We start from the raw sequence: 18437 nt of genomic DNA on the forward strand, positions 1-18437 counted from the left end.
GGGCAGGGATATTTAATCAGCATTCGCTTTTTGCATCTTGAACCTAGAGACAGTTATGAAAAGGAAACAACTTTGCTGCCTCCACCTGACAAGTGGGTGTAACACTACAGGACACAGGGTGGAGCATGCAGGCTCCGGGAGGGGAACTGAAGCAGAGGTTTCTGACATGCAGACTTGGACGGAGGTTTAGAGGTTTCTTGAGTCTGACCACAGAATTGGAAGCCACCCCCCCCACCTGAGTGCATCCAGAAATCACCACCCTGCCACGTGAAAGGATGGCTCCAATTGCAAGAACACCGTCCTTACATTGTGCGGAAAACCTTTCTCCTCTGATCTCTGCACACCGTGTAGTTCAGTTTTCCCAAAGGTCCACAGGAAAAAAACTTACTTCTAGTTTTCACCTACTACCCTGTGGTTCTCAAAGGCATCTGTCACATCCTTTTAATCCTTTTCTGCCTCACACTAAACATCATTAGCTGATTTCTAGACCTTTCCTGGACAGGGAATCCTCTTTAGACTAAAGTTTCAAGGCGCTAAAGTTTCCCTGTGCCTCCTGTTTATTTATTTGGTTAAGGTCTCAATTTCTGACTGTTGTCCTTCTTGGCCCAGCACACAGAGAGAGCCACACCTGGCCACAGCTTCTTGTGAACGTCCCCAAGTACCATGATGTCACAGGTCTGGGTCTCTCCAGGTCTCTGCCAAGTCAGCTAGAAATAACGTCTCCCACGAGGCCTAGGGCTTAGGAAAACCCCACGGCAAATATTCCCTTTCAAACTTCATCTATCCTGCGTCTGACCTCTGACTAGCATGCATTTCCTTCCTGCACACCCAGCACATGGTTTCAATGAAAAGATAAAATGCTGGTTTCTCCTCTCTATCACCTGTCATGCAGGCTGCAGATGGCCAGTATATTTTGAACACCCTCCCTTGAAACTTCTGGTTTACCATTTGCTGTTCAAATCTCCAAATCTATTCCTGCTACTTAGATATGCCCAGGTTTGTGAACAGGATTGTAATCACCCCCAAAAAAGAAAAGAAAAAAGTCAATACTACAGCACTCCTAGTCAAGATTAAGGTTTTATGGAAAAACTATGCTTCAAAAAATAGTAAAAAACTCATTACCTGTACTATGCCACTATTTTAACTGATTTTATTGATTTTTTTTTTTTTTTTAGGGGTGAACTTGCAGCATGTGGAGGTTCCCAGACTAGGGGTCAGATCAGAGCTACAGCTGTAGCCCCCCACCACAGCCACAGCAACGCAGGATCCGAGCCTCATCTGCGACCTACACCACAGCTCATGGCAACACCGGATATTTGACCCACTGAATAAGGCCAGGGATTGAACATGGTTCCTAGTCAAATTCGTTTCTGCTGCGTCAACGGGAACTCCCTAGATTTTTAAATTATATTAAAAAATCAGGAGTTTCTGTCATGGCTCAGTGGTTAACGAATTCGACTGGAACCATGAGGTTTCGGGTTCAATCCCTAGCCTAGGAACTTCCATATGCCACAAGTGCAGACCTAAAAAGCCAAATAAATAAGTAAATAAACCTAGGAAAGGAACTGTTATTTGGCTGCATCACAATAAAATCATTTAAAAATTATCTTGAGGATTTTTTGATGTACTATCAAATAATAAATATATTAAGTGTGCAACTTGGTATTTACGCTAAATACACTTTAAAACAAACTTTGTTTTAAAAACAATGCCATGAAGTAAATTCTAAAAACAAAACAAAAAACGCAGTATACCTATAACCACACCCTTCTAACCCAGTCACTACCTTCATTTGATGTACTGTTTCATTTTTCATTCCCACGTCTATTGGAACACACAACTTAAGTTGCTATAATGTCCATATGCATTTGTGTCATTTTATCCTATTTAAATCGTGATTTTCACTTCAGTTGTTTAAATCACAACTGTAACAGTTAAGGAGGAATAATTCCTTCACATAAAGTACACCTGCTAAAGCATTTCTCAACTGAGGTTGGGGTTGAAGAACATGTTCCCTTCAGGGAATCATTTTAGAATTTCTGGGATGGAAGTGATAGGTTAAAAAAAAAAAAAATCCAAAATTAGCATCGCATGAATTTGTTTCAAGAATTAAAAAGGGTGAGATTATTTTCCCCATGTATGTACGTGTGTGTGTGTGTGTGTGTGTGTGTGTGTGTATGTGTATAAATAAAGGCATGTGATTAAATGAGAGAAAAAATAGACTGAAGAATATGGAGCAAAAGGAATTTATTAAACACCAAGAGTTCTAGCTTGTTTTTATACAAACACCAGCAACTTTTGTCTGACTGAAGATGAAGGATCCAAGTCCTCTCTGGTCTCAATTCTTCTCTATAGAACAAAGAATATCAGGTATTTTGAGTGAGCGAACTCTGACTCACAGACAGGGGTGACATGTGAGTAAACACTGAGCTCTTCCACTGGGTACTCAGGCCATTACCAGAAGTTTCCCATACCATTCAAATCCTTCTTAATAAAAAAAAAAAAATCAGCATTTTGCAAACACTTGTCAGGCCAAAATTATTTCCAAGCTCTTGCTAATGTTTCCTTTTAAGAAGTTTTCCATTTTTAGTTTTTTAAGGAACGTTCATACTGTTTTTCCAGCAGTGGCAGCACCAATTTACATTCCCACCAACAGTGAATGAGGGTTCACTTTTCTCTGTATCCTCACCAACATTTATCTGTGTCCTTTTGATGGTAGCTACTCTGACAGGTGAGAGGTGATAGCTAACTGTGGTTTAGTTTGCATTTCCCTGATGATTAGCGATATTGAACACCTAGGCCATCTGTAGTTCCTTTTTGGAAAGATGTCCATTCCGTCCTTCTGCTCATTTATTTTTTCTCCCTTTTTGGCCACATCTGCGGCATATGGAAGTCCCTGAGCCAGAGATCGAACCTGAAGCAGGAGCTGTGACTTACACCATAGCTGCAGCAATCCTTAACACACTGTGCCAAGCCCAGGACTGAACCAGCGTCTCCACACAGAGAAGCCGATCACCAGCCCACTGTGCCACAGCAGGAACAACTTTGCTCATTTTTTAATTGGGTTGTTTGGTTTTTTTGATGTTGAATTGTATGAGCAGTTTATATATATTGGATAATTAAGCCCTTATCAGTCATATATCATAAGCATATGCAAATGATATGACCCAGCAATTCCCCTCTTAGGTATATAACCAAAAACACATAAAAACACTAATTTGAAAAGATACATACACCCCAATTCATAGCAGCATTATTTTTTAAAATGATTTTTATTTTTTCCATCATAGCCAGTTTACAGTGTTCTGTCAATTTTCTACTGTACAGCAAAGTGACCCAGTCACACATACATATATACATTCTTTTTCTCACATTATTCTTCATCACGCCCCATCATAAGTGACTAGATATAGTTCCCAGTGCTATACAGCAAGATCTCACTTCTTAGTCATTCTAAATGCAAGTTTGCATCTATTAACCCCCGATTCCCAGTCCATCCCATTCCCTCCGACCCCCTTGGCAACCACAAGTCTATTCTCCAAGTCCCTGAGTTTCTTTTCTGTAGAAAGGTTCATTTGTGCCATATATTAGAGTCCAGATATGTTATATCATATGGTATTTGTCTTTTTCTGACTTATTTCACTTAGCACAAGAGTCTCTAGTTCCACCCATGTTGTTGCAAATGGCATTATTTTGTTCTTTTTTATGGCTGAGTAGTATTGACTATATATACCACATCTTCTTAATCCATTCATCTATTGATGGACCTTTAGGTTGTTTCCATGCCTTGGCTATTGTGAATAGTGCATAGCAGCATTATTTATAATTGCCAAGACATGGAAGTAACTTAAGTGTTCATCAACAGATGGATGGATAAAGAAGATGTGTATGTAAATGTGTGTATATATATATATATGAATATGAATACTGCTCAGCCATAAAAAAGAATAAAATTTTGCCATTTGCAGCAAACTGTATGGACTTGGAAGGCATTATACCAGGTGAAATATTTCGGACAAAAACAGGAGTTCCCGTCACGGCTCAGAGGTTAGTGAACCTGACTAGCATCCATGAGGATGCATGTTTGATCCCTGGCTTCACTCAGTGGGTTAAGGATCCGGCGTTATTGTGGTGAGCTGTGGTGTAGGTTGCAGACGCGGCTCGGATCCCACGTTGCTGTGGCTCTGGCATAGGCCAGCAGCTGCAGCTCTGATTCGACCCCTAGCCTGGGAACTTCCATACGCCGTGGTTGCAGCCCTAAAAAACCAAACAAACAAAAAAAACAGACAAATACTGTACAATATCATATGCGGAATCTAAAAAATAAAACAAATGAGTGAATAACAAAAAAGAAGCAGACTCAGATATAGAGAACAGACTAGTGGTTACCAGTGAGGAGAGGCAAGGAAAGGGTGGGGAGTGGAAGGTACAAAATGACTGGGTTTAAGATAGATTCGAGGGTGTACTGTACAAGATTGGAATACAGCCAATATTTTGCAATAACTGTAAATGGAAAGCAGTCTTTAAGATTGCATAAAAAATCTAGAAATTAAAAATTCCAGAAACAAGCAACATGAAGGAGTACAGCTTTTATGAGACGGAAAACACTATGTAGGGCCCGAGAGATGGACTGGCCTTCTGTCAACAACTTTTTTTTCTTTAATAAGCCCCTGCTGAGCAGGTGAAATCAATCTAGGATGAGGTCACACTGGCAGCAGGAAGATGGTGGAATCCTTACTGAATTCTAACACTGCTTCCTGGGACAAGCCTGTAGGCTGTCTGGACAAAGAAGAGCATTACTATCTTCAGGAAAGTCTGCATTCGTAAAGTGCTCTTTCATTGCTGGTATAAAAATATTATTGGAATTGGAAAGAAAAAAAAAACTTTGTGGGAAAACATGTTAATGCTCTAGCTAGAACACGGTCTCCTAATCTCCGAAGTTTTATTTCAAGCCGACTTTAACATAACTACACCCAGAACCATCAACCTGCTCCTCTTAAACTGTTTAATAAGCCTGAGATAATGGATTCCTTTAAATCTTCACAGTAAATGCAAGTTATATATCATGGATGTCTACGGAGCCTCAGACCTATAAGAGCAATAAACATTACTTTATAAGACATGAGGATTCAGAAGAGTATTAAAAAAAAAACTTTTTTTTTTTTTTTTTCACTATAGGTTTCCAGGGTGGTTGGTGGGGAGTTTCCAGGGTGGTTGGTGGAGAACCTAGAAAACTCTTGGTTTCAGAAGACTACCTTCAGCTCTAGGTCCTTCTGTCTTTGAACCCTACAGAAGCCCATATCTTCTGCCTCGAATTTTATGCCCTTATTCTGTACCTTTCATGGAAACCCAGATTCTGCCAGATTCTGAGTCAACTACAAAGGGTATCAGGAGATCCATGCACTTTACAAGTCTTGCCATGGAGGTATGGAGGCAGGCAGGTACAAAAAATATTAAATGGGCCTTTTCCAAGCCTGCTTGTCTGGCATCTCCAAAGCAGACCCGTATTGCTAAGGTTTTCAGAGGACTGGTCAAGTCTGTCCATTATGCTATAAAAAAAGTTCCTTAAATCAACTGCCCTTTAGCTTTTTGGTGTTACAGAGCCCCTAGGGGAAAATCTTGCTACAATGACATCACCATCAGATTTTTTTCTTCTTCTTCCTCTTGTATAGACAGATGGAGCTCATAACAAGCTAATAATAGTTCTTGAGCAAGTTACATCAAGATCTGGGGCCCTTTTCTCAGAAGTGAGACTACAGTAAATGGAAAAAGTAACACCTTAAGAATCAAAACTTTCTTCTTTCTTTTTTTAAAGAGATGTCTAGGCTTGCTATCTTTGTCTACATGCGAGAACAAGTGTAAACTTGGCCCTCGGGGTCCTGAACCAGGTGTCACTATGGAGTCTCAATTTATGGCCCAAGACCACTTCCATTTATGCCAGACCACATTACTGGGAAGTAGGCTGACTCGGTGGAGCTGGCTGTCACCAAGGGAATTACAAATTTGGAAGGGTCTACAATTAAAATAGGGCAAGAAATTTCATCTTGGCCTGGAGGCAGAGCAGATATTATTATTTCAAAGTGAAGAAAAGTAATTGTCTAATACTGTATCTCAAAGTGAATAAAAGGGCAGTCAGTAAAAACAAACAATCCCCCCTCTCCCAAAACCCGTCTCCTGGTGGTCTCTTGCTGTGTTATACCATGAGAAAGGATGTACTGAGGCAAGCCTAGGAGAAAGATCGAAGTACATAATTAATGAAGATGTTTGAAAACAGTGTTTTCTATTAGAACAGAAGCAGCTGTGAAGGACTGAGAAGAATGAATCGTGTAAAGGTGGAGAAGGGAATGCCAGACCAGGGACACAACACACACAAAGAGTTAGGGTGTTGTGGGAACCCAAAGGAGCTCGGAATACCTGGGACACAGAGTACATAGAGGGGCTGGGGAAAAAGGAGGCTAGAGGAAAGAGATTATCAAGCAATGTGAACAGCATGCCAAGTGTAGCCTTTACTCTGAAGGCTGTGGATATGCTGAGGTGTCGATGAATTAGAGAGAGAGGTGAGGTAAGCCATTAAGTCTTGGTGGTTACTTAGAGGCTAGAAGGAAGGGACAAGGAGGAAACAAGGACAAAACCCAGATTTCTGACTTGGAAATCTAAGCAGATGATTACTTAGAGCATTTCTCTCTTCTTCTTACAGGCTAACTGTTTTCCTTACCATTTGTATTAGTTCTTTATGTAGTAAAAATTTTAATGCTTATTATACTTCTTCTCCAGATTACACTTTCCCTTTTTATTTTGCTTCTATTTTTTTTTCTCTACTACTTTTTTGAGGCTTTTCTCTTTGGTGTCTAAACATCAGAGCTTAAAAAGTTATGCTTTCAAATAACTGATTATTCAATTTTTTGTTAGCTTTTCAAGAATTTGTTTTAAGGGCATAAAGTTTCTTCAAATGAACAAGTGAACCTGAACACAGTTCTTGTCCTCAGAGCTGAAAATCTGGAGGGGGACAAAGGCAGATAAATAGGCAATTACAATATAATGTGAGAAGTGTCCTAATGGGCAAAGGAGAAGATTTGTTTACGTGGATAGAGAAACTGAGAGGTTATAGACTTCCGAGAGAAGCTGACATCCAGGAGTAGTTGAGACAACTCTATGGATGCTGTGGGAACAGAGCGTTGAGGTGGGGAAATGGCACCACTAGAGGCTCCAGTGAGAGCCCAAGGTCATTACCTATAGCTGCAGCACGGAGGAGATAGCAGGACTGAACGGACACTGCCATCTCATTCATTTCCCCTCCTCTGAGATCCTGCAACTGCCATTCATTTTTTTTCCTTAGTCAATAGACATTCTTGTTATGTTTGATGTGGAATCAGAGGGACCTGAATTTAATTAAAACTTTAACCCTATGCCAGGTGCCTAATCTCTCCAGAGTTTTAGTTTCCATATATACCTAACACATGATACTTTCACAGGGTTACTGTGCACCTTAAATAAGATAATTATATAGAGAGTTAGAGTCCCTGGCACAGGGTAAGCATTCAATAAATGGAGGTGGTGGCAGTGGTGGTTTATAAGGTCCTAATAATAACAGTAGTTGTCTTCTTAGTAGTTTCATGAATCAATTAAGGGCTTTTGGTGTATGGTATAAAGTATATATCTAGTTTTTTATATACACTGTTAACCAGTTACTAGTTAAAGAAGGTTATAATAACTTCTCTATAGGTGCAGATTCATAACCAGATCCATTTATAAGCTTTGAATCCTGTCCCACTAACCTAAATTTGTACTTTGCATAGTAACACATAATTTTAAGTGATGTTCCTTCAAAGAAGTAATTCCAATTCAAATGATTCCAATGAAATGGAGGAAATGCACAATGTTTAGCACAAAAGAATAAAATGCTTTTATAGTTTAAAATAATGCTAGCAATTTAAGATTAAAACAAAAAGAGATATGGCTTTACATAACCAGGAAACTTTCACCAGATTTCCTCCACCTTTAAATTCAAAATATTTCTTTTCTTTTTTCTTTTTTTTTTTTTTGTCTTTTCTAGGGCCGTTTCCCATGGCATATGGAGGTTCCCAGGCTAGGGGTCTAATCAGAGCTGTAGCCACTGGCCTACACCAGAGCCACAGCAACGCGGGATCTGAGCCACGTCTTCGACCTACACCACAGCTCAAGGCAACGCTGGATCCTTAACCCACTGATCAAGGCCAGGGATTGAACCTGCAACCTCATGGTTCCTAGTTGGATTCGGATTCATTAACCACTGCGCCATGATGGGAACTCCAAATTCAAAATATTTCTAATTAAAAACAGGAAGCAGAGTCACTCCTGGATGAAATGACAACTTCATCACAAGTACACAAAAGATCATAGTTGAAATGATCAAAGGAAGAAAACTAAGGAAAAAGTGAATGAATAGTGAAACTAGAGAGGGCTGATTTCAAACTGTGATCTATTTTTGTTAAATGTAGATCAAAGAAAAAATAGCAGTGTCAGTTCAAAATTTCTTTTTTAAAAAATTTTAAAATTCTTTTGCTTTCTAGGGCCGCACCTGCAGCATATGGAAGTTTCCAGGCTAGGGGTCGAATCGGAGCCGCAGCCGCCGGCCTATGCCACAGCCACAGCAACGTGGGATCTGAGCCTTGTCTGCGACCTTCACCACAGCTCACGGCAACGCCGGATCCTTAACCTGCTGAGGGAGGCCAGGGATTGAATCTACGTCCTCATGGATGCTAGTCAGGTTTGTTAACCACTGAGCCACGACAGGAACTACCAAAATTTCTTTCTTGAGAAATTAACACAATCTAAGAAAAACACCTGTACACATAGGGTGCTAATGGGGGTTTGTCTGATAAATAAATAAATAAATGAAGAGCCCAGAAACATCTATGTGCAAAGTGGAAATGACAAAGGGGCAACAGTGGCAGAAAGGAGGGGCTATTCAGTAAATGGTATGGAAACAATTAGCTAATGAAATGGAAAAAATAATATAACAGCATCTCTACAATACACCACCTAGAAAAATAAATTTCACAGGGAATTGAAAGCATACCTCATAAGATAATGTTATAAGACTAAAGAATGGTAAGTCCTACTATGTTATAAAATCTATCTGCTGCATAGCACAGGAACTATACCTAGCCACTTGTGATGGAATATGATGGAGGATAATGTGAGAGAAAGAATGTAGATAGATAGATAGGTAGATAGATAGATAGATAGATAGATAGATAGTTGTGGTACAGCAGAAAGTGACAGAACATTGTACTGACTATAATAAAATTTTAAAAAGTAAAATAAAATCTATAAAGCAAAAATACCTCAAAGTAAGTTGTAAAATAGATGTTTTCCATGTTTACATGGGACTAAGTATTAGCAAACACAATATATAAAGAACTAGTACGAATCAATGAAAAAGATAGGCAAAGAATATAAATAATTCCAAGAAAAGACACTAAAAGGAAAGGAAGCTCTAAACATTCAAAAAACAAAAAAATCTTAATCTCAATAATAAGGTAAATGTAAATTAAAACAAGATACTATTTCACACTAGTACAACTGGTCTAAGTCTGAAGAAACCCTGTGTTGGCAAATAGGTATAGAAAAGGTAGGTCTTACAGATGCAGACAGACTATTGCCTTTGGAATGGATGAGCAATGAGATCCTGCTGTTGTAGCACCGGGAACTATGTCTAGTCATTTATGACGGAGCATGGTAATGTGAGAAAAAAGAATGTATATGTGTTATGTGTAACTGGGTCACCATGCTGTACAGTAGAAAATTGACAGAACACTATAAACCAGCAGCTCCAATGAAAAAAAAATTAAAAATCATTATATTAAAAAAAAAAATAGCCAAAGCAATTCTGAGTAACAAAAACCAACCAGGAGGCATAATTCTCCCAGACTTCAGGCCCTATTACAAAGCCACAGTCATTAAGACAGGGTGGTACTGGTACCAAAACAGACAGACAGACCAATGGAACAGAATAGAGAACCCAGAAATAAACCCAGACACCTATAGTCAATTAATCTTTGACAAAGGAGGCAAGAATATAAAAATGGAGAAAAGACAGTCTTTTCAGCAAGTGGTGCTAGCAAAATTGGACAGCTGCATGTAACTATAAAACTAAAACACAGCTTCAACCCATACACAAAAATAAACTCAAAATGGCTGAAAGACTTAAATATAAGACAAGACACCATCAAACTCCTAGAAGAGAACACAGGTAAAACATTCTCTGACATCAACCTTACAAAGGTTTTCTCAGGTCAGTCTCCCAGAACAACAGAAATAAAAGCAAAAATAAACCTTAGAAATCTATACATAGAACTACCATACGACCCAGCAACCCCACTCTTGGGCATATATCTGGACAAAACTTTCCTTAAAAAAGACACATGCACCCACATGTTCATTGCAGCACAATTCCAAGACATAGAAACAACCCGAATGTCCATCGGCAGATGATTGGATTAGGAAGATGTTGTATATATACACAATGGAATATTACTCAGCCATAAAAAGAACAAAATAATGTCCTTTGCAGCAACATGGATGGAACTAGAGACTCTCATCCTGAGTGAAGTAAGCCAGAAAGAGAAAGACAAATACCATATGACATCTCATATCTGGAATCTAATATACAGCACAGATGAACCTTTCCACAGAAAAGAAAATCATGGAGTTGGAGAATAGACTTTTGGTTGCCAAGGGGTAGGGGAGGGAGTGGGGTGGATGGGGAACTTGGTGTTAATAGATGCAGTCTATTGCCTTTGGAATGGATTAGCAATGAGATCCTGCTGTGTAGCACTGGGGACTCTATCTAGTCACTTATGATGGAGCATGATAAAGTGAGAAAAAAGAATGTATACTTGTATGAGTGACTGGGTCACCATGCTGTACAGTAGAAAAAAAAAATAAAAGGTAAAATAAAATGGAAATGACAAAAAAAAAAAAACACCCCAAAACAAGTGTGTTCCTGATTAAAAAGCACTCTTTTCTTAAACTCAATAAATATCCAATTTCTTTTTACATGAAAAAAAAGAAAAAGAAAAGGTAGGTCTTATAAACTAGAGATGGGAACAAAAGTTGTTACAACTATGTGGCCAAACATGCCCAGACTACGGAACTCACAAATTTGATTTCTACTTACATATTCCAAATCAGTGTGGGTGGCATGCACAACAGTGTATCAGTAACATATCACAAACAATGGTACAACTCCAGGGGTACAAATCAAGGTGATCTGGTAAACAGTGGGGACATTTTTGGCATTAGTGGGCAGGGCCAAGGACCAGGGCCTTGGAATGTGTGGAAGTGTCCCATCCAGAGAATTTTCCCCAGCTGCTCGGCTTTTGAGTAACTTTGTGGACAAACCTATTTAGAATGAACTTAGCTTAAATTCAATGCCACTTTTAATAATGAAGTATATTTTGCCCAGTTTAATACACAGTGAATGTTCAGGAAGTTTGTTCTGAAAATGAGCTATCCACCATTTTACCAACAGTCACTCATGGTACCTGCATCATCAGCACCATGCATCTGCATCAAACCGCAGCTGTATCTGTCACACTCATGGTGCCAACAAGTATGTGACTTGATTTTGCCATCCGTCTAGTATAGTCAAGTTGTAACATTTACACGTACTTTATTTTATTTAAAAAAAAAATTTGTAACCCTGAGGTTAAAAAAAAAAAAAAAAACTGCCTTTTTGTCCTGTGCTTTGAATGCTTGCACTGTTTGAATTATCACACAGCAATAAACCCTGGGATTATGCTATAATGTGTTACATTTGCATCAATCAATTTAGGTCCTAGAAATTGGAACTGTGCTCGTACGTCTAGACTGATGAACTTGGATTTCCCCGGTGCCTGGTGTCCGCAAAGGGAGTCCTGGATTCCTATCTGATAGGGAGCTGGAATGTTTCTTGAGGTTAATCAGGGTCCTGAAAGTGAGGAGTCTGATAGCCTTCGACTGAAGGCCCTGTTAATTCTACAGAGAAACTCTAATCTCCAGGTCCACTCACAGGCCACCCTGGCATTAGATGTGAGCCTGTGTCACCTGATGTCACCCTCGTGTTCTTTACCATTTCTCATGATCACTTTTCCAATGGTAAGTATTTTCCTCAAAGTCAATTCAGGAATGATGGACTTTAGAGGGTCCTATTAAACCTTATATCTAATATATTGTAATTTACTTGAGAGGAGGGCTCAAAACAGTTAGTGAAGGAGTATTTCATGTAATTCCTGTGCTTTTTCAGTCCATCTCAACAATTATCTACTGGCACTTAGGTTTACAGGTCTGTGCTGAGCATCACGGAGGAGATGGATGAAGAAGACCAAGTTCCCAAAACTTTCTCTCATTTTAACATTCTCAGTGCTCCTAAAGCATTTTTAAAACTCAGTCCCACTATTGCTGATAGTCTATTCCAATGCCTGAACCTTGGAGCTTGAGATTTTTGTGACTATTGCCATATGTCTGCAACTTTATATGGCACAGCTACTATGGCATGTCATAGACACAACTTACATGATATTAGAACCTACCAAAGAAATATAATTCCTAAGGGGGAAAAAGAAACAGTACTAGAATGTTAGTGAAATTTTAAGCAAATATAGGCTCTTATAATTCAAGCCAATATTTTTTTCCAGTGCATGCATTACCTCCTTGTGAGAAGCAGCTTTCAAAGCAGTTCTGTTATTGTGGGCTGATAACTTCACAGATCCATGAACTAAGAATAAGCACTACAGGCTAAAATTTTTAATGTTAATATCACTTTAAACATTAGCAAGGTTTTACATTATAGTAGTAATGGGTTTAATTTTATAACATTACAAAAGTACAATTGATTAGTACTGGTATTGTGAAACAACCCTTTATAAAACACGATGGAGTCTATATTAGACAGTTGGATTAGACTCAGTTAAAAAAAAGAAGTGAAAATAGTTAAAGTGGGGCCCCAGGTGGATACGTTCATTCTCATCTAATACCCTACCGAAAAATGACAGATAATAAATTTCTACAAGGTAGCAGTTTTCATCACCATCTAAGAACACTTTAAATGCCTGTCAGTACAGGACTACCTAACTAAATATGCCATACCTGTCAATAAAACACCATACAGCCACTAATAAACTGAATTTTAAAGATTACCTAGGCACAGACAAAACAAAAAATAAAATTCTATGTAGACAGGAATTATAAATAAAATAAAGAGAAATAAAACTATAAATGAAAATTATAATAGTGCTAGTGTGGAGATTAAAAACGGTCATTTTCAAATTAGAAAATATTTTAACTTTTGCCATGAAGTCATTAGACACAAGCTATAAGAACTTTTAAGCGCTTTTAAAGAGCTGCCATTAACAGAATCAAATGGATGTAAACTATATAAACTGATAGATGGCAAAGGCGACACTGTAATACAGTGAGGATTTAATAATAATTTAAAGTCAATGGCAGGGGTTCCTGCTGTGGCTTAGCAGGTTACAAACTCAACTAGTATCCATAAGGGTGCAATTTGATCCCATCCCTGGCCTCGATAGTGGGTTAAGGATCTGGCATTGCTGTGTGCTGTGGCATAGGTCACAGACATGGCTTGGATCCCATGTTGCTGTGGCTATGGCATAGGCTGACAGTTGCAGCTCTGATTCGACCCCTAGCCTGGGAACTTCCATATGCTGCAGGTGAAGCCCTGAAAAAAGCAAAGAAAAATAAATAAATAAATAAATAAAGTCAAGGGCATGGAGTTCCCACTGTGACTCAGCAGGTTAAGAACCCGACTAGTATCCATGAGGATGCAGGTTCAATCCCTGGCATTGCTCAGTGGGTTAAGGATCTGGCGTTGTATGGGTGTATGCTTCAGATGTGGCTCATCTGATATGTCTTGTGGCTATGGCATAGGCCGGCAGCTGTAGCTCTGGTTCAACCCCTAGCCTGGGAACTTCCATATGCTGCAGCTGTGGCCCTAAAAAGAAAAAATAAATAGATAAAGTCAATGGCACATCCACACTGGCAGAAACAATCAATCTGACTTCTACTCCACAACATGTACAAAAACCATTTCAGATAGATTACAGGTATAAATCTTATAATAAGTTCTATATATGTATATATATGTGTGTGTGTGTATGTATATATGTGTGTATGTATATGTGTGTGTGTGTGTGTGTGTGTGTATAAAGCTTATGGAGGAATAACATATGGCTTCTTCATGACTTTGGACTAAGCAGATTTCTTAAATGGGACACAAAAAGCACTAATCATAAAAAAACTGATAAATATTAGACTATATTAAAATGAACTGCTGTTCATCAAGACACAATTAGAGAACAGAAAGGTAACTCTCAGAGTAGGAGAAAATATCTGCAATAAGTATACACAGAAAGGGACTTCTATGCAGAATATATAAAGAATGCCTACAAATCAATACAAAAAAGGCAGAGAATCTAAAAAAAAAAGACAAAGACATAACAACAATTCATAAATGAGTAAAAGTCAATAGTTAATACGTAATAATCCTGTGATAAACCAAAATGGAAAAGAATATGAAAAAGAATATATATATCTGGGTCATACTGTTGTATAGCAGAAATTAACATCACATTGTAAATAACTATATACTTCAATAAAATTTATTTTTTAAAAAAACAAAGTTTAACTTCACTAGTCATCAGGAATACTGACTACTACTCCATACACACCGGAATGGCTCAAATGAGAACGAAAAGAAGTGTTGGCAAAGATACAGAGCAAGCGAAACTTTCAGGTATTCCTGGTGGAAGCATAAATTGGTACACTAACTAAGCTTGACAAAAACCTACTCTAAAATACAGCACCTCCAACCGAAGTGTGTACAGAGTCTCAGCAAAAGGCATGTACAAGGATATTCAAAGCAATAATAGTCATAATGGCCAAATATTAGAAATAAACTGAATGCCTTGCAATACAAGAGCAGATAAACTGCAGTGGCCACACAAGGAGAATGAACAAATGACAACCATGTGCAGTGATATGGATGAATCTTACAACCAGAACGATGAATGAAAGAAGCCCGGGTACATTCTCTATGACTCCTTTTGCACAAAGCTTAAAAGCAGGTAAGATTAATCTATGATGTCAGAAGCCAGGAGAGTCACTACCCTTAGGGACAGAGGGTGCAGGTGGCAGTAACTGGAAAGGCACTTGGCTTCTGGCGTGCTGGTAGTGTTCTGTTCCCCAATCTGGATTTTAGTAACACTGACATATGTTCAGTTTATAAAAATCTATCAAGCTGTGCTTTCAGATTTGCATACTTTTCTACATGACTATTATGCATCAATAAAAGTTACTTAAAAGTGTGATTTGGCACAAATGACATGGGTATTTAAAGTGCTTCTGAGTCTTTTAGAGATGCCATTAGCTGCACCTAGTAAAGATAAAACATTTATAGCCTTTGTAAAAGAACTGGCAGCAAAAGAGTAAGCATACATGGTCTATCTCCTGTATCTTTTCCTTCCACGTTATCCAAGGACTAATGAAAAGTATCTTTCACTTCAATGTCCTGACACAGATTCTTCTGAACATGTCAGTCCTTGAGCAAATCACTTCTTTATTCAAATAAGTGCAGCCAGCCTCCTCCTAGCTGCATCCTTCCAACTGCTCTCTAGTTCCTGATACTCTGCAGTGCATTCGGAGGTTGGTCCTTTTAAATATCCATTGGAAGATACTCTAATGGTTTAGAAAACTATTCTTTGGGTCTTGATCTCTTTTATTGTGGGGAAAAACAAAACATTCCCCAGTAAACATCACAGAATTCTCTAAAACTATATTTATGTATAAAAAACATCCAACACATTACTCAAGAATTTCTAAGAGTCTTGTTCCATTCTTACCAGCTACCACTGCTGAAATCTAACCACCATTAGAGTAAAAACAATCTCAGCTCACATCATGGGAAACGTTCTTTTGGCTCTAAGAAAAATGAGAATGAGTGCTGTGAAAAATAGGTCAGCAAAATAACGTGAAAGTCACTTCCAGTTGATTATTTCCCTAATATGGTCCATGGGGGCCTTGTGTATGTGAGTCTCTTTGACAAACACTCCAGAAACACTGTGAGGTAAGATAATCATTTCTAAATGACCCCAAATAGGAAAACCACAAACAGGCTATGTCGAGAGACCCTCCTTACTCTACCCAGGCATTGGGTATGTTTTTTCAAACAGCCAAAGGTGTCCTGATTTATTAACAAACTTTGTCCCTAGTGAAACCTGTTGCAAACTAAAGAATTCCACCATAACAAAATGTAGAAATGCTAACAGAGCATCCATAAAGAAGCTTTCATCAAACAGACTAATGCAAATCATTTACTCAAGACTTCTACTCTGTACCTACAAAGTGGAATTGTATGAGCAATAACCTAATCCCACTGGCTCTGTTCCCACTGGTTCATACAGGGCCTCCATCTTTCTGTCCATCATCTTCTCTGGGAATCCCAGGGGTTCTTCCTCATGCGCTCATGAGCTCACACTTGCCACAGATCTTAGGCACTGGTGACCTTATGGTGCCAAAACTCTGCCAGGGTTTCTGATGTAGAGGAAATGCTTCTTCTATATACTATACCCTGTTAGAGGGTAGATAGTGCTTGGGATCTAAGCTCTTAAAGAGGTCAACTCTTCCAGGCTTTATTCTTTCCTTCCAAAAGTCTGGTTATGGGAGCAAAAAGGCTGAGCTGAAAGGCAAATTAAGTAACAGGTATCATGCCATTCCTCCTGTGGAACATAAGTAAGGCTTAGTCTACTTACTGGATTACCATGTCATGCCTGGTTTCTTGTTCCTTAGGAGATGATGCCACCTAGGAGATATCTCAATCATCTGTAAGGGCCCATTCTACCAATATCTGGATATGCTCCACATCTGGACCCCAGAAGGTAACATAGTCCATGCTGAAGCTGGTTCTTGGTACTCAAATGTTTGAGTTTATTCTACATTAAGAAAATGGTTCATGGTTTTTGGCTCAGGTGGCAGAAGAGAAGGGGCAGCAACACTGCTGAATATACTCAGGTAGTGGAAGCAGCAGGTGTCCAGATCCAAGGCCAGAGCAGATTGGAAAATGCCTCCATCATCATTTGGAAACCAAAATCATCTTTAGAAAAGTTTATGTTTTTAGTAAACATCAAGGGATTTCTTTAAAGCTTTACACACAACTTTTACAGCTAGCATGTAAAACAGCACTGTCCCTGATTTAAAGACAGAAAACATAAAATGTAAACTTTAGCGAGTCCTTAAAGCTCATCCATTTCACAGTGAGGAAAGGTTGATCCCCGATCACAGTCGCTGGCAGTTCTGGAAAGGGGCCAGTTTTCCTAACTCCCAGGACAGGGCTTTTTCCTCTATGCCATGCTTCTCAATGTATTCCAGAAAAGAGGAATTACATTTTTCCAGCACCAATAAATAGTTATGATATTTCTGCTCCTTTCCAAAATCACTGGAATCTCATTCACATGCCTTTCCTCCACTGAAGGAAAAGTGAAAATGTTAAATCTGGTAACGAAGGCGGAGCAAGGAGGAAGAACTGGTAGGAACAAAGAGGCAGTGGGTCACCCTATCCCCCGTAAAGCTGGTTGGGACACAGAAACAGAGTGTACCACGGTGGAGAGGATGTGGCAGTTAAGTCCCAAAGACTCCAGTGCCTATGCCCAGGATCAGCCTTATAAGGGGCAGAGGGCTGAGCAAGTAAGTATCCATGCCTTGTCTACAAATATCTTCATACCAGGTAACTGGGTTACAATGAATATCAACAGAAACCTTCAAGAATATACAAGAGGAAAGTGCCTTGCAAATAAAGTAGGGTGACAGGGAGAGAGCATGTGTTTTTTTTTTTACCCCCGCTCTCACCCCTCCACTGGCAACACTTAGAATCTCAGGTATTCATTAATACCAGGAGGCTGTGTTCTCTTCTCTAAAATCATCTCCTCCCCATCCTGCTACGCCCTTACTGCCTCTCCACTCAGATAATCACCAAAACAGCTATTCCTGGCATCTGGTAGGCACTCAATAGATATTTGCTGAATGAATGAGTGAACCTCATCCATGTCAAATGTTGCTTAAAATGAAACAATAGCTGTGATTAGACTGGAGAAAAACTGAGCCACCACAACATAAATACAATGATGGCCAGCACGGCACTGTCCGAAACAGGAAACCCACCATAACAATCAACTAATTATTCATTAGAAAGGAACTAGTTTTAAAATACTTGTGATACAAAAATAACAATAAAAAATTTTTGTGATACAATCATTACATTTATTTTGCCATGAAAAAGAATATGGTATACGGGTGAACTTGATCAATTGTCAAGAATAGCAGAAGATTATTAAAGTAGGCCCTTCCCAAAGAATATGGAATGGATAAAATATTAACTCAAGTTCCCTTAAGCTCTGGACATC

General features: G+C 38.9%; 1 protein-coding gene across 1 annotated transcript in view; it reads right to left on the minus strand.

Moving 5' to 3' along the window:
* Window positions 1-18437, minus strand: part of EFL1 (elongation factor like GTPase 1) — a 137703-nt gene that overhangs the window by 36574 nt on the left and 82692 nt on the right. The gene's annotated exons all lie outside the window — the stretch shown is intronic.

The sequence above is a fragment of the Phacochoerus africanus genome, chromosome 9 (genome assembly GCF_016906955.1).
Source record: "Phacochoerus africanus isolate WHEZ1 chromosome 9, ROS_Pafr_v1, whole genome shotgun sequence".
In the NCBI taxonomy this organism is placed as follows: Eukaryota; Metazoa; Chordata; class Mammalia; order Artiodactyla; family Suidae; genus Phacochoerus; species Phacochoerus africanus.